This window comes from Schistocerca gregaria, chromosome 8 (genome assembly GCF_023897955.1).
Source record: "Schistocerca gregaria isolate iqSchGreg1 chromosome 8, iqSchGreg1.2, whole genome shotgun sequence".
In the NCBI taxonomy this organism is placed as follows: domain Eukaryota; kingdom Metazoa; phylum Arthropoda; class Insecta; order Orthoptera; family Acrididae; genus Schistocerca; species Schistocerca gregaria.
This window is the reverse complement of record NC_064927.1, coordinates 23943540-23968740: the sequence shown is the minus strand read 5'-3', so window position 1 is coordinate 23968740 and position 25201 is coordinate 23943540.

Below are 25201 nucleotides of genomic sequence, written 5' to 3'. Positions count from 1 at the left end.
TGGGAATAATGTCTAAAAGAGTTTACGCTTTGATCGTTCCCTGGAAGACCAGTAGCAGTTTCCGATGCACATCTGGAGGCATTCTGTAATCAGTGGACTATCAGAGTGTTGATGAAATACAGAAATTGCATCGGGATTGAATACAACAGTCACGATGCGCACTTTTCTCCATGGGAGTAATGTCTCAAACAGTCAACGCTATGATCGTTCCCTGGAAGACCAGTAGTAGTTTCCGATGCACATCTGGAGGCATTCTGTAATCTGTGGATTATCAGAGTGTTGTTGAAACACAGAAATTGAATCGGGATTGAATACAACAGTCACCATATGCACTTTCCTTCATGGGAGTAATGTCCCAAACAGTCTACGATTTGATCGTTCCCTGAAAGACCAGTAGTAGTTTCCGAAGCACATCTGGAGGCATTCTGGAAACTGTGGACTATCAGATTGTTGATGAAACACAGACATTGCATCGGGTATTGAACACAACAGTCACCATGCGCACTTTCCTCCATTGGAGTAATGTCTCAAACAGTCTACGCTTTGATCGTTCCCTGGAAGACCAGTAGCAGTTTCCGATGCACATCTGGAGGCATTCTGTAATCTGTGGACTATCAGAGTGTTGATGAAACACAGAAATTGCATCGGGATTGAATACAACAGTCACGATGCGCACTTTTCTCCATGGGTGTAATGTCTCAAACAGTCAACGCTTTGATCGTTCCCTGGAAGACCAGTAGTAGTTTCCGCTGCACATCTGGAGGCATTCTGTAATCTGTGGACTATCAGAGTGTTGTTGAAACACAGAAAATACATCGGGATTGAATACAACAGTCACCATATGCACTTTCCTCCATGGGAGTAGTGTCCCAAACAGTCTACGATTTGATCGTTCCCTGAAAGACCAGTAGTAGTTTCCGAAGCACATCTGGAGGCATTCTGGAAACTGTGGACTATCAGATTGTTGAAGAAACACAGAAATTGCATCGGGATTGAACACAACAGTCACCATGCGCACTTTCCTCCACGGGAGTAATGTCTCAAACAGTCTACGCTTTGATCGTTCCCTGGAAGACCAGTAGTAGTTTCCGATGCACATCTGGAGGCTTTCTGTAATCTGTGGACTTTCAGTATGTTGATGAAACACAGAAATTGCATCGGGATTGAATACAACAGTCAGAATGCGCACTTCTCTCCATGGAGTAGTGTCTCAAAGTGTTTACGCTTTGATCGTTCCCTGAAAGACCACTGGTAGTTTCCGATGAACATCTGGAGGCATTCTGTAATCTGTGGACTATCAGAGTGTTGATGAAACACAGAAATTGCATCGGGATTGAATACAACAGTCACCATGTCCACATTCCTCTATAAAACTAATGTCTCAAACAGTCTACGCTTTGATCGTTCCCTGGAAGACCAGTAGTAGTTTCCGATGCACATCTGGAGGCTTTCTGTAATCTGTGGAGTATCAGAGTGTCTATGAAACACAGAAATTGCATCGGGATTGAATACAACAGTCACCATATGCACTTTCCTCCATGGGAGTAATGTCTCAAACAGTCTACGCTTTGATCGTTCCCTGGAGGACCAGTTGTAGTTTCCGATTCACATCTGGAGGCATTCAGTAATCTGTGGAGTATCAGAGTGTTGATGAAACACAGAAATTGCATCGGGATTGAATACAACTGTTATCACGCGCACTTTCCTCCATGGGAGTAATGTCTCTAACAGTCTACGCTTTGATCGATCCCTGGAAGACCAGTAGTAGTTTCCGATGCACATCTGGAGGCTTTCTGTAATCTGTGGACTATGAGAATGTTGAAGAAACACAGAAATTGCATCGGGATTGAATACAACAGTCACCATTCGCACTTTCCTCCATGGGAGTTATGTCTCAAACAGTCTACGCTTTGATCGCTCCCTGGAAGACCAGTAGTAGTTTCCGATGCACATCTGGTGGCATTCTGTAATCTGCGGACTATCAGAGTGTTGATGAAACACAGAAATTGCATCAGGATTGAATACAACTGTCACCATGCGCACTTTCCTCCACGGACGGTATGTCTCAAACAGCCTACGCTTTGATCGCTCCCTTGAAGACCAGTAGTAGTTTGCGATGCACATCTGGTGGCATTCTGTAATCTGTGGACTATCAGAGTGTTGATGAAACACAGAAATTGCATTGGGATTGAATACTACAGTAACCATCCGCACTTTCCACCATGGGAGTAACGTCTCAAACACTCTACGCTTTGATCGTTCCCTGGAAGACCAGTAGCAGTTTCCGATGCACATCTGGAGGCATTCTGTAATCTGTGGACTATCAGAGTGTTGATGAAACACAGAAATTGCATCGGGATTGAATACAACAGTCACGATGCGCACTTTTCTCCATGGGAGTAATGTTTCAAACAGTCTACGCTTTGATCGTTCCCTGGAAGACCAGTAGTAGTTTCCGATGCACATCGGGAGGCATTCTGTAATCTGTGGACTATCTGAGTGTTGATGAAACACAGAAATTGCATCGGGATTGAATACAACAGTCACCATATGCACTTTCCTCCATGGGAGTAATGTCTCTAACAGTCTACGCTTTGATCGTTCCCTGGAAGACCAGTAGTGGTTTCCGATGCACATCTGGTGGCATTCTGTAATCTGTAGACTATCAGATTGTTGATGAAACACAGAAATTGCATCGGGATTGAATACAACAGTTACCACGCGCACTTTCCTCCATGGGAGTATTGTCTCTAACAGACAACGCTTTGATCGATCCCTGGAAAACCAGTAGTAGTTTCCAATGCACATCTGGAGGCCTTCTGTAATCTGTGGACTATCAGAATGTTGATGAAACACAGAAATTGCATCGTGATTGGATACAACAGTCACCATGCGCACTTTCCTCCATGGGAGTTATGTCTCAAACAGTCTACGCTTTGATCGCTCCCTGGAAGACCAGTAGTAGTTTCCGATGCAAATCTGGTGGCATTCTGTAATCTGCGGACTATCAGATTGTTGATGAAACACAGAAATTGCATCGGGATTGAATACAACAGTCACCATGCCCACATTCCTCCATAAAAGTAATGTCTCAAACAGTCTACGCTTTGATCGTTCCCTGGAAAACCAGTAGTAGTTTCCGATGCACATCTGGAGGCTTTCTGTAATCTGTGGAGTGTCAGAGTGTTGATGAAACACAGAAATTGCATCAGGATTGAATACAATTGTCACCATGCGCACTTTCCTCCACGGACGGCATGTCTCAAACAGTCTACGCTTTGATCGTTCCCTGGAAAACCAGTAGTAGTTTCCGATGCACATCTAGAGGCTTTCTGTAATCTGTGGAGTATCAGAGTGTTGATGAAATACAGAAATCGCATCGGGATTGAATACAACAGTCACCATGCGCACTTTCCTAGATGGGAGTATTATCTCAAACAGTCTACGTTTTGATCGCTCCCTGGAAGACCAGTAGTTGTTTCCGATGCACATCTGGTGGCATTCTGTAATCTGTAGACTATGAGATTGTTGATGAAACACAGAAATTGCATCGGGATTGAATACAACAGTCACCATGCACACATTCCTCCATAAAAGTAATGTCTCAAACTGTCTACGCTTTGATAGTTCCCTGGAAGACCAGTAGTAGTTTCCGATGCACATCTGGAGGCATTCAGTAATCTGTGGAGTATCAGAGTGTTGATGAAACACAGAAATTGCATCGGGATTTAATACAACAGTTGCCATGCGCACTTTCCTCCACGGGAGTAATGTCTCAAACAGTCTACGCTTTGGTCGTTCCCTGGAAGACCAGGAGTGGTTTCCGATGCACATTTGGTGGCATTCTGTAATCTGTAGACTATCAGATTGTTGATGAAACACAGAAATTGCATCGGGATTGAATACAACAGTCACCATGCGCACTTTCCTCCATTGGAGTAATGTCTCAAACAGTTTACGCTTTGATCGTTCCCTGGAAGACCAGTGGTAGTTTCCGATGAACATCTGGAAGCATTCTGTAATCTGTGGACTATCAGAGTGTTGATGAAAGGCAGAAATTGCATCGGGAATGAATACAACATCACCATGCGCACATTCCTCCATAAAAGTAATGTCTCAAACAGTCTACGCTTTGATCGTTCCTTGGAAGACCAGTAGTAGTTTCCAATGAACATCTGGAGGCATTCTGTAATCTGTGGACTATCAGAGTGTTGATGAAACACAGAAATTGCATCGGGATTGAATACAACAGTCACCATGCGCACTTTCCTAGATGGGAGTAATGTCTCAAACTGTCTACGTTTTGATCGCTCCCTGGAAGACAAGTAGTTGTTTCCGATGCACATCTGGTGGCATTCTGTAATCTGTGGACTATCAGAGTGTTGATGAAACACAGAAAATGCAACGGGATTGAATACAACAGTCACCATGCACACATTCCTCCATAAAAGTAAAGTCTCAAACTGTCTACGCTTTGATAGTTCCCTGGAAGACCAGTAGTAGTTTCCGATGCACATCTGGAGGCATTCAGTAATCTGTGGAGTATCAGAGTGTTGATGAAACACAGAAATTGCATCGGGATTGAATACAACAGTCACCATGCGCACTTTCCTCCACGGGAGTAATGTCTCAAACAGTCTACGCTTTGGTCGTTCCCTGGAAGACCAGGAGTGGTTTCCGATGCACATCTGGTGGCATTCTGCAATCTGTAGACTATCAGATTGTAGATGAAACACAGAAATTGCATCGGGATTGAATACAACAGTCACCATGCGCACTTTCCTCCATTGGAGTAATGTCTCAAACAGTTTACGCTTTGATCGTTCCCTGGTAGACCAGTGGTAGTTTCCGATGAACATCTGGAAGCATTCTGTAATCTGTGGACTATCAGAGTGTTGATGAATGGCAGAAATTGCATCGGGAATGAATACAACATCACCATGCCCACATTCCTCCATAAAAGTAATGTCTCAAACAGTCTACGCTTTGATCGTTCCTTGGAAGACCAGTAGTAGTTTCCAATGAACATCTGGAGGCTTTCTGTAATCTGTGGAGTATCAGAGTGTTGATGAAACACAGAAATTGCATCAGGATTGAATACAATTGTCACCATGCTTACTTTCCTACATGGACGGCATGTCTCAAACAGTCTACGCTTTGATCGTTACCTGGAAGACCAGTAGTAGTTTCCGATGCACATCTGGTGGCATTATGTAATCTGCGGACTATCAGATTGTTGATGAAACACAGAAATTGCATCAGGATTGAATACAACTGTCACCATGCGCACTTTCCTCCACAGACAGTATGTCTCAAACAGTCTACGCTTTGATCGTTCCCTGGAAGACCAGTAGTAGTTTCCGATGCACATCTGGTGGCATTCAGTAATCTGCCGATTATCAGAGTGTTGAAGAAACACAGAAATTGCATTGGGATTGAATACTACAGTAATCATCCGCACTTTCCACTATGGGAGTAATGTCTGAAACAGTCTACGTTTTCATCGTTCCCTGGAAGACCAGTAGTAGTTTCCGATGCACATCTCGTGTCATTCTGTAATCTGTGGACTATCAGATTGTTGATGAAACACAGAAAATGCATCGGCATTGAATACAACAGTCACCATGCGAACTTTCCGCCATGGGAGTAATGTCTAAAAGAGTTTACGTTTTGATCGTTCCCTGGAAGACCAGTAGCAGTTTCCGATGCACATCTGGAGGCATTCTGTAATCTGTGGACTATCAGAGTGTTGATGAAACACAGAAATTGCATCGGGATTGAATACAACAGTCACGATGCGCACTTTTCTCCATGGGAGTAATGTCTCAAACAGTCAACGCTTTTATCGTTCCCTGGAAGACCAGTAGTAGTTTCCGATGCACATCTGGAGGCATTCTGTAATCTGTGGACTATCAGAGTGTTGTTGAAACACAGAAATTGCATCGGGATTGAATACAACAGTCACCATATGCACTTTCCTCCATGGGAGTAAAGTCCCAAACAGTCTACGATTTGATCGTTACCTGAAAGACCAGTAGTAGTTTCCGAAGCACATCTGGAGGCATTCTGGAAACTGTGGACTATCAGATTGTTGATGAAACACAGAAATTGCATCGGGATTGAACACAACAGTCACCATGCGCACTTTCCTCCATGGAGTAATGTCTCAAAGTGTTTACGCTTTGATCGTTCCCTGGAAGACCAGTAGTAGTTTCCGATGCACATCTGGAGGCATTCTATAATCTGTGGACTATCAGATTGTTGATGAAACACAGAAATTGCATCGGGATTGAACACAACAGTCACCATGCGCACTTTCCTCCACGGGAGTAATGTCTCAAACAGTCTACGCTTTGATCGTTCCCTGGAAGACCAGTAGTAGTTTCCGATGCACATCTGGAGGCTTCCTGTAATCTGTGGACTCTCAGAATGTTGATGAAACACAGAAATTGCATCGGGAATGAATACAACAGTCACCATGCGCACTTTCCTCCACGGAGTTATGTCTCAAAGTGTTTACGCTTTGATCGTTCCCTGGAAGACCAGTAGTAGTTTCCGATGCACATCTGGAGGCATTCTGTAATCTGTGGAGTATCAGAGTGTTGATGAAACACAGAAATTGCATCGGGATTGAATACAACAGTCACCATGCGCACTTTCCTAGGTGGGAGTAATGTCTCAAACAGTCTGCGTTTTGATCGATCCCTGGAAGATCAGTAGTTGTTTCCGATGCACATCTGGTGGCATTCTGTAATCTGTAGACTATCGGATTGTTGATGAAACACAGAAATTGCATCGGGATTGAATAAAACAGTTACCACTCGCACTTTCCTCCATGGGAGTAATGGCTCTAACAGTCTACGCTTTGATCGTTCCCTGGAAGACCAGTAGTAGTTTCCGATGCACATCTCGTGGCATTCTGTAATCTGTGGACTATCAGAGTGTTGATGAAACACAGAAAATGCATCGGGATTGAATACAACAGTCACCATGCGCACTCTCCTCCATGGGAGTAATGTCCCAAAGAGTTTACGCTTTGATCGTTCCCTGGAAGACCAGTAGCAGTTTCCGATGCACATCTGGAGGCATTCTGTAATCTGTGGACTATCAGAGTGTTGATGAAACACAGAAATTGCAACGGGATTGAATACAACAATCACCATGCACACATTCCTCCATAAAAGAAATGTCTCAAACTGTCTACGCTTTGATCGTTCCCTGGAAGACCAGTAGTAGTTTCCGATGCACATCTGGAGGCATTCAGTAATCTGTGGAGTATCAGAGTGTTGATGAAACACAGAAATTGCATCGGGATGTAATACAACAGTTACCATGCGCACTTTCCTCCACGGGAGTAATGTCTCAAACTGTCTACGCTTTGGTCGTTCCCTGGAAGACCAGGAGTGGTTTCCGATGCACATCTGGTGGCATTCTATAACCTGTAGACTATCAGATTGTTAATGAAACACAGAAATTGCATCGGGATTGAATACAACAGTCACCATGCGCACTTTCCTCCATTGGAGTAATGTCTCAAACAGTTTACGCTTTGATCGTACCCTGGAAGACCAGTAGTAGTTTCCGATGCACATCTGGAGGCTTTCTGTAATCTGTGGACTTTCAGAATGTTGATGAAACACAGAAATTGCATCGGGATTGAATACAACAGTCACCATGCGCACTTTCCTCCATGGAGTAATGTCTCAAAGAGTTTACGCTTTGATCGTTCCCTGGAAGACCAGTGGTAGTTTCCGATGAACATCTGGAGGCATTCTGTAATCTGTGGACTGTCAGAGTGTTGATGAAACACAGAAATTGCATCGGGATTGAATACAACAGTCACCATGCCCACATTCCTCCATAAAAGTAATGTCTTAAAGAGTCTACGCTTTGATCGTTCCCTGGAAGACCAGTAGTAGTTTCCGATGCACATCTGGAGGCATTCAGTAATCTGTGGAGTATCAGAGTGTTGATGAAACACAGAAATTGCATCGGGAATGAATACAACATCACCATGCGCACATTCCTCCATAAAAGTAATGTCTCCAACAGTCTACGCTTTGATCGTTCCCTGGAAGACCAGTAGTAGTTTCCAATGAACATCTGGAGGCATTCTGTAATCTGTGGACTGTCAGAGTGTTGATGAAACACAGAAATTGCATCGGGATTGAATACAACAGTCACCATGCCCACATTCCTCCATAAAAGTAATGTCTTAAAGAGTCTACGCTTTGATCGTTCCCTGGAAGACCAGTAGTAGTTTCCAATGCACATCTGGTGACATTCTGTAATCTGTGGACTATCAGGGTGTTGATGAAACACAGAAATTGCATTGGGATTGAATACTACAGTAACCATCCGCACTTTCCACCATGGGAGTAACGTCTCAAACACTCTACGCTTTCATCGTTCCCTGGAATACCAGTAGTAGTTTCAATTGCACATCTGGAGGCTTTCTGTAATCTGTGGACTATCAGACTGTTGATGAAACACAGAAATTGCATCGGGATTGAATACAACAGTCACGATGCGCACTTTTCTCCATGGGAGTAATGTTTCAAACAGTCTACGTTTTGATCGTTCCCTGGAAGACCAGTAGTAGTTTCCGATGCACATCTGGAGGCATTCTGTAATCTGCGGAAAATCAGAGTGTTGATGAAACACAGAAATTGCATCAGGATCGAATACAGCTGTCACCATGCGCACTTTCCTCCACGGACGGTATGTCTCAAACAGTCTACGCTTTGATCGTTCCCTGGAAGACCAGTAGTAGTTTCCGATGCACATCTGGTGGCATTCTGTAATCTGTAGACTATCAGATTGTTGATGAAACACAGAAATTGCATCGGGATTGAATACAACAGTCACCGTGCGTACTTTCCTCCATTGGAGTAATGTCTCAAACAGTTTACGCTTTGATCGTTCCCTGGAAGACCAGTGGTAGTTTCCGATGAACATCTGGAAGCATTCTGTAATCTATGGACTATCAGAGTGTTGATGAAAGACAGAAATTGCATCGGGAATGAATACAACATCACCATGCGCACATTCCTCCATAAAAGTAATGTCTCAAATAGTATACGATTTGATCGTTCCCTGGAAGACCAGTAGTAGTTTCCGATGCACATCTGGAGATTTTCTGTAATCTGTGGAGTATCAGAGTGTTGATGAAACACAGAAATTGCATCGGGATTGAATACAACAGTCACCATGCGCACTTTCCTAGATGGGAGTAATGTCTCAAACAGTCTACGTTTTGATCGCTCCCTGGAAAACCAGTAGTTGTTTCCGATGCACATCTGGTGGCATTCTGTAATCTGTAGACTATCAGATTGTTGATGAAACACAGAAATTGCATCGGGAGTGAATAAAACATCACCATGCGCACATTGCTCCATAAAAGTAATGTCTCAAACAGTCTACGCTTTGATCGTTCCCTGGAAGACCAGTAGTAGTTTCCAATGAACATCTGGAGGCATTCTGTAATCTGTGGACTATCAGAGTGTTGATGAAACACAGAAATTGCAACGGGATTGACTACAACAGTCACCATGCACACATTCCTCCATAAAAGTAATGTCTCAAACTGTCTACGCTTTGATAGTACCCTGGAAGACCAGTAGTAGTTTCCGATGCACATCTGGAGGCATACAGTAATCTGTGGAGTATCAGAGTGTTGATGAAACACAGAAATTGCATCGGGATTTAATACAACAGTTACCATGCGCACATTCCTCCACGGGAGCAATGTCTCAAACAGTCTACGCTTTGGTCGTTCCATGGAAGACCAGGAGTGGTTTCCGATGCACATCAGGTGGCATTCTGTAATCTGTAGACTATCAGACTGTAGATGAAACACAGAAATTGCATCGCGATTGAATACAACATCACCATGCGCACATTCCTCCATAAAAGTAATGCCTCCAACAGTCTACGATTTGATCGTTCCCTGGAAGACCAGTAGTAGTTTCCAATGAACATCTGGAGGCATTCTGTAATCTGTGGACTATCAGAGTGTTGATGAAACCCAGAAATTGCATCGGGATTGAATACAACAGTCACCATGCCCACATTCCTCCATAAAAGTAATGTCTCAAACAGTCTACGCTTTGATCGTTCCCTGGAAGACCAGCAGTAGTTTCCGATGCACATCTGGAGGCTTTCTGTAATCTGTGGAGTATCAGAGTGTTGATGAAACACAGAAATTGCATCAGGATTGAATACAATTGTCACCATGCGCACTTTCCTCCACGGACGGCATGTCTCAAACAGTCTACGCTTTGATCGTTCCCTGGAAGACCAGTAGTAGTTTCCGATGCACATCTGGTGACATTCTGTAATCTGTGGACTATCAGGGTGTTGATGAAACACAGAAATTGCATTGGGATTGAATACTACAGTAACCATCCGCACTTTCCACCATGGGAGTAACGTCTCAAACACTCTACGCTTTCATCGTTCCCTGGAAGACCAGTAGCAGTTTCCGATGCACATCTGGAGGCTTTCTGTAATCTGTGGACTATCAGAGTGTTGATGAAACACAGAAATTGCATCGGGATTGAATACAACAGTCACGATGCGCACTTTTCTCCATGGGAGTAATGTTTCAAACAGTCTACGCTTTGATCGTTCCCTGGAAGACCAGTAGTAGTTTCCGATGCACATCTGGAGGCATTCTGTAATCTGCGGACTATCAGAGTGTTGATGAAACACAGATATTGCATCAGGATCGAATACAACTGTCACCATGCGCACTTTCCTCCACGGACGGTATGTCTCAAACAGTCTACGCTTTGATCGTTCCCCGGAAAGCCAGTAGTAGTTTCCGATGCACATCTAATGGCATTCTGTAATCTGTAGACTATCAGATTGTTGATGAAACACAGAAATTGCATCGGGATTGAATACAACAGTTACCATGCGCACTTTCCTCCACGGGAGTAATGTCTCAAACAGTCTACGCTTTGGTCGTTCCCTGGAAGACCAGGTGTGGTTTCCGATGCACATCTGGTGGCATTCTGTAATCTGTAGACAATCAGATTGTTGATGAAACACAGAAATTGCATCGGGATTGAATAAAACAGTCACCATGCGCACTTTCCTCCATTGGAGTAATGTCTCAAAGAGATTACGCTTTGATCATTCCCTGGAAGACCAGTAGTAGTTTCCGATGCACATCTGGAGGCTTTCTGTAATCTGTGGACTTTCAGAATGTTGATGAAACACAGAAATTGCATCGGGATTGAATACAACAGTCACCATGCGCACTTTCCTCCATGGGAGTTATGTCTCAAACAGTCTAGGCTTTGATCGCTCCCTGGAAGACCAGTAGTAGTTTCCGATGCAAATCTGGTGGCATTCTGTAATCGGTGGACTATCAGATTCTTGATGAAACACAGAAATTGCATCAGGATTGAATACAACTGTCACCATGCGCACTTTCCTCCACGGACGGTATGTCTCAAACAGTCTACGATTTGATCGTTCCCTGGAAGACCAGTAGTAGTTTCCGATGCACATCTGGTGGCATTCTGTAATCTACCGATTATCAGAGTGTTGATGAAACACAGAAATTGCATTGGGATTGTATACTACAGTAACCATCCGCACATTCCACTATGGGAGTAATGTCTGAAACAGTCTACGTTTTCATCGTTCCCTGGAAGAGCAGTAGTAGTTTCCGATGCACATCTCGTGTCATTCTGTAATCTGTGGACTATCAGATTGTTGATGAAACACAGAAAATGCATCGGCATTGAATACAACAGTCACCATGCGAACTTTCCTCCATGGGAGTAATGTCTAAAAGAGTTTATGCTTTGATCGTTCCCTGGAAGGCCAGTAGCAGTTTCCGATGCACATCTGGAGGCATTCTGTAATCTGTGGACTATCAGAGTGTTGATGAAACACAGAAATTGCATCGGGATTGAATACAACAGTCACGATGCGCACTTTTCTCCATGGGAGTAATGTCTCAAACAGTCAACGATTTGATCGTTCCCTGGAGGACCAGTAGTAGTTTCCGATGCACATCTGGAGGCATTCTGTAATCTGTGGACTATCAGAGTGTTGTTGAAACACAGAAATTGCATCGGGATTGAATACAACAGTCACCATATGCACTTTCCTCCATGGGAGTAATGTCCCAAACAGTCTACGATTTGATCGTTCCCTGAAAGACCAGTAGTAGTTTCCGAAGCACATCTGGAGGCATTCTGGAAACTGTGGACTATCAGATTGTTGATGAAACACAGAAATTGCATCGGGATTGAACACAACAGTCCCCATGCGCACTTTCCTCCACGGAAGTAATGTCTCAAACAGTCTACGCTTTGATCGTTCCCTGGAAGACCAGTAGTAGTTTCCGATGCACATCTGGAGGCTTTCTGTAATCTGTGGACTTTCAGTATGTTGATGAAACACAGAAATTGCATCATAGATTGAATACAACAGTCACCATGCGCACTTTCCTCCATGGAGTAATGTCTCAAAGTGTTTACGCTTTGATCGTTCCCTGGAAGACCAGTAGTAGTTTCCGATGCACATCTGGAGGCATTCTGTAATCTGTGGACTATCAGAGTGTTGATGAAACACAGAAATTGCATCGGGATTGAATACAACAGTCACCATGCCCACATTCCTCCATAAACGTAATGTTTCAAATAGTCTACGATTTAATCGTTCCCTGGAAGACCAGTAGTAGTTTCCGATGCACATCTGGAGGCATTCTGTAATCTGTGGAGTATCAGAGTGTTGATGAAACACAGAAATTGCATCGGGATTGAATACAACAGTCACCGTGCGCACTTTCCTAGATGGGAGTAAAGTCTCAAACAGTCTACGTTTTGATCGATCCCTGGAAGACCAGTAGTTGTTTCCGATGCACATCTGGTGGCATTCTGTAATCTGTAGACTATCAGATTGTTGATGAAACACAGAAATTGCATCGGGATTGAATAAAACAGTTACCACGCGCACTTTCCTCCATGGGAGTAATGTCTCTAACAGTCTACGCTTTGATCGTTCCCTGGAAGACCAGTAGTAGCTTCCGATGCACATCTCGTGGCATTCTGTAATCTGTGGACTATCAGAGTGTTGATGAAACACAGAAAATGCATCGGGATTGGATACAACAGTCACCATGCGCACTCTCCTCCATGGGAGTAATGTCCCAAAGAGTTTACGCTTTGATCGTTCCCTTGAAGACCAGTAGCAGTTTCCGATGCACATCTGGAGGCATTCTGTAATCTGTGGACTATCAGAGTGTTGATGAAACACAGAAATTGCAAAGGGATTGAATACAACAGTCACCATGCACACATTCCTCCATAAAAGTAATGTCTCAAACTGTCTACGCTTTGATCGTTCCCTGGAAGACCAGTAGTAGTTTCCGATGCACATCTGGAGGCATTCAGTAATCTGTGGAGTATCAGAGTGTTGATGAAACACAGAAATTTCATCGGGATTTAATACAACAGTTACCATGCGCACTTTCCTCCACGGGAGTAATGTCTCAAACAGTCTACGCTTTGGTCGTTCCCTGGAAGACAAGGAGTGGTTTCCGATGCACATCTGGTGGCATTCTGAAATCTGTAGACTATCAGATTGGTGATGAAACACAGAAATTGCATCGGGATTGAATACAACAGTCACCATGCGCACTTTCCTCCATTGGAGTAATGTCTCAAACAGTTTACGCTTTGATCGTTCCCTGGAAGACCAGTAGTAGTTTCCGATGCACATCTGGAGGCTTTCTGTAATCTGTGGACTTTCAGAATGTTGATGAAACACAGAAATTGCATCGGGATTGAATACAACAGTCACCATGCGCACTTTCCTCCATAGAGTAATGTCTCAAAGAGTTTACGCTTTGATCGTTCCCTGGAAGACCAGTGGTAGTTTCCGATGAACATCTGGAAGCATTCTGTAATCTGTGGACTATCAGAGTGTTGATGAAAGACAGAAATTGCATGGGAATGAATACAACATCACCATGCGCACATTCCTCCATAAAAGTAATGTCTCCAACAGTCTACGATTTGATCGTTCCCTGGAAGACCAGTAGTAGTTTCCAATGAACATCTGGAGGCATTCTGTAATCTGTGGACTATCAGAGTGTTGATGAAACACAGAAATTGCATCGGGATTGAATACAACAGTCACTATGCCCACATTCCTCCATAAAAGTAATGTCTCAAACAGTCTACGCTTTGATCGTTCCCTGGAAGACCAGTAGTAGTTTCCGATGCACATCTGGAGGCTTTCTGTAATCTGTGGAGTATCAGAGTGTTGATGAAACACAGAAATTGCATCAGGATTGAATGCAATTGTCACCATGCGCACTTTCCTCCACGGACGGCATGTCTCAAACAGTCTACGCTTTGATCGTACCCTGGAAGACCAGTAGTAGTTTCCGATGCACATCTGGTGACATTCTGTAATCTGTGGACTATCAGGGTGTTGATGAAACACAGAAATTGCATTAAGATTGAATACTACAGTAACCATCCGCACTTTCCACCATGGGAGTAACGTCTCAAACACTCTACGCTTTCATCGTTCCCTGGAAGACCAGTAGCAGTTTCCGATGCACATCTGGAAGCATTCTGTAATCTGTGGACTATCAGAGTGTTGATGAAACACAGAAATTGCATCGGGATTGAATACAACAGTCACGATGCGCACTTTTCTCCATGGGAGTAATGTTTCAAACAGTCTACGCTTTGATCGTTCCCTGGAAGACCAGTAGTAGTTTCCGATGCACATCTGGAGGCAATCTGTAATCTGCGGACTATCAGAGTGTTGATGAAACAAAGAAATTGCAAAGGGATTGAATACAACAGTCACCATGCGCACTTATCTCCATTAGAGTAATGTCTCAAACAGTCTACGCTTTGATCGTTCCCTGGAAGACCAGTAGTAGTTTCCGATGCACATCTGTAGACTTTCTGTAATCTGTGGACTTTCAGAATGTTGATGAAACACAGAAATTGCATCGGGATTGAATACAACAGTCACGATGCGCACTTTTCTCCATGGGAGTAATGTTTCAAACAGTCTACGCTTTGATCGTTCCCTGGAAGACCAGTAGTAGTTTCCGATGCACATCTGGAGGCATTCTGTAATCTGCGGACTATCAGAGTGTTGATGAAACACAGAAATTGATCGGGATTGAATACAGCAGTCACCATGCCCACATTCCTCCATAAAAGTAATGTCTCAAAGAGTCTACGCTTTGATCGTTCCCTGGAAGACCAGTAGTAGTTTCCGATGCACATCTGGAGGCTTTCTGTAATCTGTGGAGTATCAGAGTGTTGATGAAACACAGAAATTTCATCGGGATTGAATACAACAGTCACCATGCGCACTTTCCTAGATGGGAGTAATGTCTCAAACAGTCTACGTTTTGATCGCTCCCTGGAAGACCAGTAGTAGTTTCCGATGCACATCTGGTGGCATTCTGTAACCTGTGGACTATCAGAGTGTTGATGAAAAACAGAAATTGCATTGGGATTGAATACTACAGTCACCATCAGCACTTTCCTCGATGGGAGTAATGTCTGAAACAGTCTACGCTTTCATCGTTCCCTGGAAGATCAGTAGTAGTTTCCGATGCACATCTCGTGGCATTCTGTAATCTGTGGACTATCAGATTGTTGATGAAACACAGAAATTGCATCGGGATTGAATACAACAGTCACCATACGCACTTTCGACCATGACAGTAATGTCTCAAACAGTCTACGCTTTGATCGTTCCCTGGAAGTCCAGTAGTAGTTTCCGATGCACATCTGGAGGCATTCTGTAATCTGTGGACTATCAGACTGTTGATGAAACACAGATATTGCATCGGGATTGAATACAACAGTCACCGTGCACACTTTCCTCCATGGGAGTAATCTCTCAAACAGTCTACGCTTTGATCGTTCCCTGGAAGACCAGTCGTAGTTTCCGATGCACATCTGGAGGCATTCTGATATCTGTGGACTAACTGAGTGTTGATGAAACACAGAAATTGCATCGGGATTGAATACAACAGTCACCATGCGCACTTTTCTCCATGGGAGTAATGTCTCAAACAGTCTACGCCTTGATCGTTCCCTGGAAGACCAGTAGTATTTTCCGATGCACATCTGGAGGTATTCTGTAATCTGTGGACTATCAGAGTGTTGATGAAACCCAGAAATTGCATCGGGATTGAATACAACAGTCACCATGCGCACTTTCCTCCATGGGAGAAATGTCCCAAACAGTCTACGCTTTGATCGTTCCCTGGAATACCAGTAGTAGTTTCCGAAGCACATCTGGAGGCATTCTGTAATCTGTGGACTATCAGAGTGTTGATGAAACACAGAAATTGCATCGGGATTGAATACAACAATCACTATGTGCACTTTCCTCCATGGGAGTAATGTCTCAAACAATCTACGCTTTGATCGTTCCCTGGAAGACCAGTAGTAGTTTCCGATTCACATCAGGAGGCATTCTGTAATCTGTGGAGTATCAGATTGTTCATGAAACTCAAAAATTGCATCAGGATTGAATACAACAGTCACCATGCGCACTTACCTCCATGGGAGTAATGTCTCAAACAGTCAATGTTTTGATCGTTCCCTGGAAGTCCAGTAGTAGTTTCCGATGCACATCTGGAGGCATTCTGTAATCTGTGGACTATCAGAGTGTTGATGAAACACAGAAATTGCATCGGGATTGAATACAACAGTCACCATGCGCACTTTCCTCCATGGGAGTAATGTCTCAAACAGTCTAATGTTTGATCGTTCCCTGGAAGACCAGTAGTAGTTTCCGATGCACGTCTGGTGGCATTCTGTAATCTGTGGACTATCAGGGTGTTGATGAAACACAGAAATTGCCTCGGGTTTGAATACAGCAGTCACCATGCGTACTTTCCTCCATGGCAATAATATCTACGATTTGACCGTTCTCAGGAAGACCTGTAGTAGGTTCCGATGCACATCTGGAAGAATTCTGTAATCTGTGGACAATCAGAGTGTTGATGAAAGACAGAAAATGCATCGGGTTTGAATACAACACTCACGATGCTCAATTTCCTCCATGGGAGTAATGTCTCAAAGAGTTTACGTTTTGATCGTTCCCTGGAAGACCAGTAGTAGTTTTCGATTAACATCTGGAGGCATTCTGTAATCTGTGGACTATCAGAGTGTTGATGAAACACAGAAATTGCATCGGGATTTAATACAACAGTCACCCTGCGCACTTTCCTCCATGAGAGCTATCTCTCAAACAGTCTACGCTTTGGTCGTTCTCTGGAAGACCAGTAGTAGTTTCCGATTAACATCTGGAGCCATTCTGTAATATGTGTACTATCAGAGTGTTTATGAAACACAGAAATTGCATTGCGATTCAATACAACGGTCACCATGCGCACTTTCTTAAACTGGAGTATGTCTCAAACAGTCTACGCTTTGATCGTTCCCTGGAAGACCAGTAGTAGTTTCCGATGCTCATCTGGTGGAATTCTGTAATCTGTGGACTATCAGAGTGTTGATGAAACACAGAAATTGCATCGGGATTGAATTTAACAGTCTCCATGCGCACTTCCCTCCACGGGAGTAGTGTCTAAAACAGTCTACGATTTGATCGTTCCCTGGAAGACCAGTAGTAGTTTCCGATGCACATCTGGAGGCATTCTGTAATCTGTGGACTATCAGAGTGTTGATGAAACACAGAAATTGCTTCGGGATTGAAAACAACAGTCACCATGCGCACTTTCCTCCATCGGAGTAGTGTCTCAAACAGTCTACGATTTGATCGTTCCCTGGAAGACCAGTAGTAGTTTCCGATGCACATCTGGAGGCTTTCTGTACTCTGTGGACTATCAGAGTGTTGATGAAACACAGAAATTGCATCGGGATTGAATACAACAGTCTCCATGCGCAGATTCCTCCATGGGAGTAATGTCTCTAACAGTCTACGCTTTGATCGTTCCCTGGAAGACCAGTAGTAGTTTCCGATGCACATCTCGTGGCATTCTGTAATCTGTGGACTATCAGTGTGTTGATGAAACACAGAAATTGCATCGGGATGGAATACAACTGTCACCATGCGCACATCCCTCCACGGGAGTCATCTCTCAAACAGTGTACGCTTTGATCGTTCCCTGGAAGACCAGTAGTAGTTTTCAATGCACATCGGGTGGCATTCTGTAATCTGTAGAATATCAGAGTGTTGATGAAACACAGAAATTGCATCGGGATTTAATACAACAGTTACCATACGCACTTTCCTCCATGGGAGTAATGTCTCTAACAGTCTACGCTTTGATCGTTCCCTGGAAGACCAGTAGTAGTTTCCGATGCACATCTGGAGGCATTCTGTAATCTGTGGACTATCAGAGTGTTGATGAAACACGGAAATTAATCGGGATTGAATACAACAGACACCATGGGCACATTCCTCCATAAAAGTAATGTCTCAAACAGTCTACGCTTTCATCGTTCCCTGGAAGACCAGTAGTAGTTTCCGATGCACATCTGGAGGCATTCTGTAATCTGTGGAGTATCAGAGTGTAGATGAAACACAGAAATTGCATCGGGATTTAATACAACAGTCACCATGCGCACTTTCCTCCACGGGAGTAATGTCTCAAACCGTCTACGCTTTGATCCTTTCCTGGAATACCAGTAGTAGTTTCCGATGCACATCTGGAGGCATTCTGTAATCTGTGGAGTATCAGAGTGTTGATGAAACACAGAAATTGCATCGGGATTGAATACAACAGTCACCATGAGCACATTTCTCCATAAAAGTAATGTCCCAAACAGTCTACGCTTTGATCGTTCCTCGAAGACCAGTAGTAGTTTCCGATGCACATCTGGAGGCATTCTGTAATCTGTGGAGTATCAGAGTGTAGATGAAACACAGAAATTGCATCGGGATTTAATACAACAGTCACCATGCGCACTTTCCTCCACGGGAGTAATGTCTCAAACCGTCTACGCTTTGATCCTTTCCTGGAATACCAGTAGTAGTTTCCGATGCACATCTGGAGGCATTCTGTAATCTGTGGAGTATCAGAGTGTTGACGAAACACAGAAATTGCATCGGGATTGAATACAACAGTCACCATGAGCACATTCCTCCATAAAAGTAATGTCCCAAACAGTCTACGCTTTGATTGTTCCCTAGAAGACCAGTAGTAGTTTCCGATGCACATCTCTAGGCATTCTGTAATCTTTAGACTATCAGAGTGTTGATGAAACACAGAAATTGCATCGGGATTGAATACAACAGTCACCATGCGCATTTCTTCAATGGGAGTAATGTCTCAAGAAGTATAATCTTTGATCGCTCCCTGGAAGACCAGTAGTAGTTTCCGATGCACGTCTGGTGGCATTCTGTAATCTGTGGACTATCAGAGTGTTGATGAAACACAGAAATTGCATCGGGATTGAATACAACAGTCACCATGCACACATTCCTCCATGGGAGTAATTCTCAAACAGTCTACGCTTTGATCGTTCCCTGGAAGACCAGTAGTAGTTTCCGATGCACATCTGGAGGCTTTCTGTAATCTGTGGACTATCAGAGTGTTGATGAAACACGGAAATTAATCGGGATTGAATACAACAGTCACCATGGGCACATTCCTCCATAAAAGTAATGTCTCAAACAGTCTACGCTTTCATCGTTCCCTGGAAGACCAGTAGTAGTTTCCGTTGCACATCTGGAGGCATTCTGTAATCTGTGGAGTATCAGAGTGTAGATGAAACACAGAAATTGCATCGGGATTTAATACAACAGTCACCATGCGCACTTTCCTCCACGGGAGTAATGTCTCAAACCGTCTACGCTTTGATCCTTTCCTGGAATACCAGTAGTAGTTTCCGATGCACATCTGGAGGCATTCTGTAATCTGTGGAGTATCAGAGTGTTGACGAAACACAGAAATTGCATCGGGATTGAATACAACAGTCACCATGAGCACATTCCTCCATAAAAGTAATGTCCCAAACAGTCTACGCTTTGATCGTTCCCTAGAAGACCAGTAGTAGTTTCCGATGCACATCTCTAGGCATTCTGTAATCTTTAGACTATCAGAGTGTTGATGAAACACAGAAATTGCATCGGGATTGAATACAACAGTCACCATGCGCATTTCTTCAATGGGAGTAATGTCTCAAGAAGTATAATCTTTGATCGTTCCCTGGAAGACCAGTAGTAGTTTCCGATGCACGTCTGGTGGCATTCTGTAATCTGTGGACTATCAGAGTGTTGATGAAACACAGAAATTGCCTCGGGATTGAATACAGCAGTCACCATGCGCACACTCCTCCATGGGAATAATGTTTCAAACAGGTTACGATTTGATCGTTCCCAGGAAGACCAGTAGTAGGTTCCGATGCACATCTGGAGGCATTCTGCAATCTGTGGACTATCAGAGTGTTGATGAAACACAGAAATTGCATCGGGATTGAATACAACAGTCACCATGCGCACATTCCTCCATGGGAGTAATGTCCCTAACAGTCTACGATTTGATCGTTCCCTCTAAGACCAGTAGTAGTTTCCGATGCACATCTGGAGGCATTTTGTATTCTGTGGACTATCATACTGTTGATGAAACACAGAAATTGCATCGGGATTGAATACAACAGTCACCATGCGCACTTTCCTCCATGGGAGTAATGTCTCAAACAGTCTACGCTTTCATCGTTCCCTGGAAGACCTGTAGTAGTTTCCGATGCACATCTGGAGGCATTCTGTAATCTGTGGAGTATCAGAGTGTTGATGAAACACAGAATTTGCATCGGGATTAAATACAACAGTCACCATGCGCACTTTCCTCCATGGGAGTATGTCTCTAACAGTCTTCGCTTTGATCGTTCCCTGGATGACCAGTAGTAGTTTCCGATGCACATCTGGAGGCTTTCTGTAATCTGTGGAATATCAGAGTGTTGATGAAACACAGAAATTGCCTCGGGATTGAATACAACAGTCACCATGCGCACTTTCCTCCATGGGAGTAATTCTCAAATAGTCTATGCTTTGATCGTTCCCTGTAAGACCAGTAGTAGTTTCCGATGCACATCTCGTGGCATTCTGTAATCTGTGGACTATCAGAGTGTTGATGAAACACAGAAATTGCATCGGGAATGAATACAACAGTCACCATGCGAACTTTCCTTCACGGGAGTTATGTCTCAAACAGTCTACGCTTTGATCGTTCCCTGGAAGTCCACTAGTAGTTTCCAATGCACATCAGGTGGCATTCTGTAATCTGTGGCCTATCAGAGTGTTGATGAAACACAGAAATTGCATCGGGATTGAATACAACAGTCACCATGCGCACTTTCCTCCATGGGAGTAATTCTCAAACAGTCTATGCTTTGATCCTTCCCTGTAAGACCAGTAGTAGTTTCCGATGCACATCTGGAGGCATTCTGTAATCTGTGGACTATCAGAGTGTTGATGAAACACAGAAATTGCATCGGGATTGAATACAACAGTTATCATGCGCACTTTCCTCCACGGGAGTAATGACTCAAACAGTCTACGTTTTGATCGTTCCCTGGAAGACCAGTAGTAGTTTTTGATGAACATCGGGTGGCATCCTGTAATCTGTAGACTATCAGAGTGTTGATGAAACACAGAAATTGCATCGGGATTGAATGCAAGAGTTACCATGTGCACTTTCCTCCATGGGAGTAATGTCTCTAACAGTCTACGCTTTGATCGTTCCCTGGAAGGCCAGTAGTAGTTTCCGATGCACATCTGGAGGCATTCTGTAATCTGTGGACTATAAGAGTGTTGATGAAACACAGACATTGCATCGGGATTCAATACAACAGTCACCATGCGCACTTTCCTCCACGATAGTAATGTCTCAAACAGTGTACGCTTTGATCGTTACCTGGAAGACCAGTAGTAGTTTCTGATTAACATCTGGAGGCATTCTGTAATCTGTGGACTATCGGAGTGTTGATGAAACATAGAAATTGCATCGCGATTGAATACAACGGTCACAATGTGCAATTTCCTCCACGGGAGTAATGACTCAAACAGTCTACGCTTTGATCGTTCCCTGGAAGACCAGTAGTAGTTTTCGATGCACATCGGGTGGCATTCTGTAATCTGTGGACTATCAGAGTGTTGATGAAACACAGAAATTGCATCGGGATTGAATACAACAGTCACCATGCGCAATTTCCTCCACGGGTGTAATGACTCAAACAGTCTACGCTTTGATCGTTCCCTGGAAGACCAGTAGTAGTTTTCGATGCACATCGGGTGGCATTCTGTAATCTGTAGACTATCAGAGTGTAGATGAAACACAGAAATTGCATCGGGATTGAATACAACAGTCACCATGATCACATTCCTCCATAAAAGAAATGTCCCAAACAGTCTACGCTTTGATCATTCCCTTTAAGACCAGTAGTAGTTTCCGATGCACATCTGGAGGCATTCTGTAATCTTTAGACTATCAGAGTGTTGATGAAACACAGAAATTGCATCGGGATTGAATACAACAGTCACCATGCGCATTTCTTCCATGGGAGTAATGTCTCAAGAAGTATAATCTTTGATCGTTCCCTGGAAGACCAGTAGTAGTTTCCGATGCACGTCTGGTGGCATTCTGTAATCTGTGGGCTATCAGAATGTTGATGAAACACAGAAGTTGCATCGGGACTGAATACAACAGTCACCATGAGCACTTCCTTCCATGGGAGTAATGTCTCAAAGAGTTTACACTTTGATCGTTCGCTGGAAGACCAGTAGTAGTTTCCGATGCACCTCTGGAGGCATTCTGTAATCTTTGGAGTATCTGAGTGTTGATGAAACACAGAAATTGCATCGGGATTGAATACAACAGTCACCATGCGCACTTTCCTCCATGGGAGTAATGTCTCAAACAGTCTAATCTTTGACCGTTCCCGGGAAGACCAGTAGTACTTTCCGATGCACGTTTGGTGGCATTCTGTAATCTGTCGACTATCAGAGTGTTGATGAAACATAGAAATTGCCTCGGGATTGAATACAGCAGTCACCATGCGCACTTTCCTCCATGGGAATAATGTTTCAAACAGGTTACGATTTGATCGTTCCCAGGAAGACCAGTAGTAGGTTCCGATGCACATCTGGAGGCATTCTGCAATCTGTGGACTATCAGAGTGTTGATGAAACACAGAAACTGCATCAGGATTGAATACAACAGTCACCATGCGCACATTCCTCCATGGGAGTAATGTCCCTAACAGTCTACGCTTTGATCGTTCCCTGGAAGACCAGTAGTAGTTTCCGATGCACATCTGGAGGCATTCTGTAATCTGTGGACTATCAGAGTGTTGATGAAACACAGAAAGTGCATCGGGATTGAATACAACATTTACCATGCGCACTTTCCTCCACGGGAGTAATGACTCAAACAGTCTACGCTTTGATCTTTCCCTGGAAGGCCAGTAGTAGTTTCCGATGCACATCTGGAGGCATTATGTAATCTGTGGACTATCAGAGTGTTGATGAAACACAGACATTGCATCGGGATTCTATACAACAGTCACCATGCGCACTTTCCTCCACGATAGTAATGTCTCAAACAGTGTACGCTTTCATCGTTCCCTGCAAGACCAGTAGTAGTTTCTGATTAACATCTGGAGGCATTCTGTAATCTGTGGACTATCGGAGTGTTAATGAAACACAGAAATTGCATCGGGATTGAATACAACAGTCACCATGCGCACTTTCCTCCATGGGAGTAATTCTCAAACAGTCTATGTTTTGATCCTATCCTGTAAGACCAGTAGTAGTTTCCGATGCACATCTGGAGGCATTCTGTAATCTGTGGACTATCAGAGTGTTGATGAAACAGAGAAATTGCATCGGGATTGAATACAACAGTCACCATGCGCACTTTCCTCCACGGGAGTAATGACTCAAACAGTCTACGCTTTGATCGTTCCCTGGAAGACCAGTAGTAGTTTTCGATGCACATCGGGTGGCATTCTGTAATCTGTAGACTATCAGAGTGTTGATGAAACACAGAAATTGCATCGGGATTGAATGCAACAGTTACCATGTGCACTTCCCTCCATGGGAGTAATGTCTCTAACAGTCTACGCTTTGATCGTTCCCTGGAAGGCCAGTAGTAGTATCCGATGCACATCTGGAGGCATTATGTAATCTGTGGCCTATCAGAGTGTTGATGAAACACAGACATTGCATCGGGATTCAATACAACAGTCACCATGCGCACTTTCCTCCACGATAGTAATGTCTCAAACAGTCTACGCTTTGATCGTTCGCTGGAAGACCAGTAGTAGTTTCCGATGATCATCTGGCGGCATTCTGTAATCTGTGGACTATCAGAGTGTTGATGCAACACAGAAACTGCATCGGGATTGAATTCATCAGTCACCATGCGCACATTCCTCCACGGGAGAAAAGTCTCATACAATGTACGCTTTGATCGTTCCCTGGAAGACCAGTAGTAGTTTCCGATGCACATCTGGTCGCATTCTGTAATCTTTAGACTATCAGAGTGTTGATGAAACACAGAAATTGCGTCGGGATTGAATTCAACATTCACCATGCGCACATTCCTTGACGGGAGTAAAGTCTCATACAGTGTACGCTTTGATCGTTCCCTGGAAGACCAGTACTAGTTTCCGATGCACATCTGGTGGCATTCTGTAATCTTTAGACTATCAGGGTGTTGATGAAACACAGAAAATGCATCGGGATTGAATACAACAGTCTCCATGCGCACTATCCTCCATGGGGGTATGTCTCAAACAGACTACGCTTTGATCGTTCCCTGGAAGACCAGTAGTAGTTTCAATTGCACATCTGGAGGCATTCTGTAATCTGTGGACTATCAGAGTGTTGATGAAACACAGAAATTGCATCGGGATTGAATACAACAGTCACCATGCGCACTTTCCTCCATGTGAGTAATGTCTCAAACAGTCTACGCTTTGATCGTTCCCTGGAATACCAGTAGTAGTTTCAATTGCACATCTGGAGGCTTTCTGTAATCTGTGGACTATCAGACTGTTGATGAAACACAGAAATTGCATCGGGATTGAATACAACAGTCACTATGCGCACTTTCCTCCACGGGTGTAATGTCTCAAACAGTCTACGCTTTGATCGTTCCCTGGAAGGCCAGTAGTAGTTTTCGATGCACATCGGGTGGCATTCTGTAATCTGTAGACTA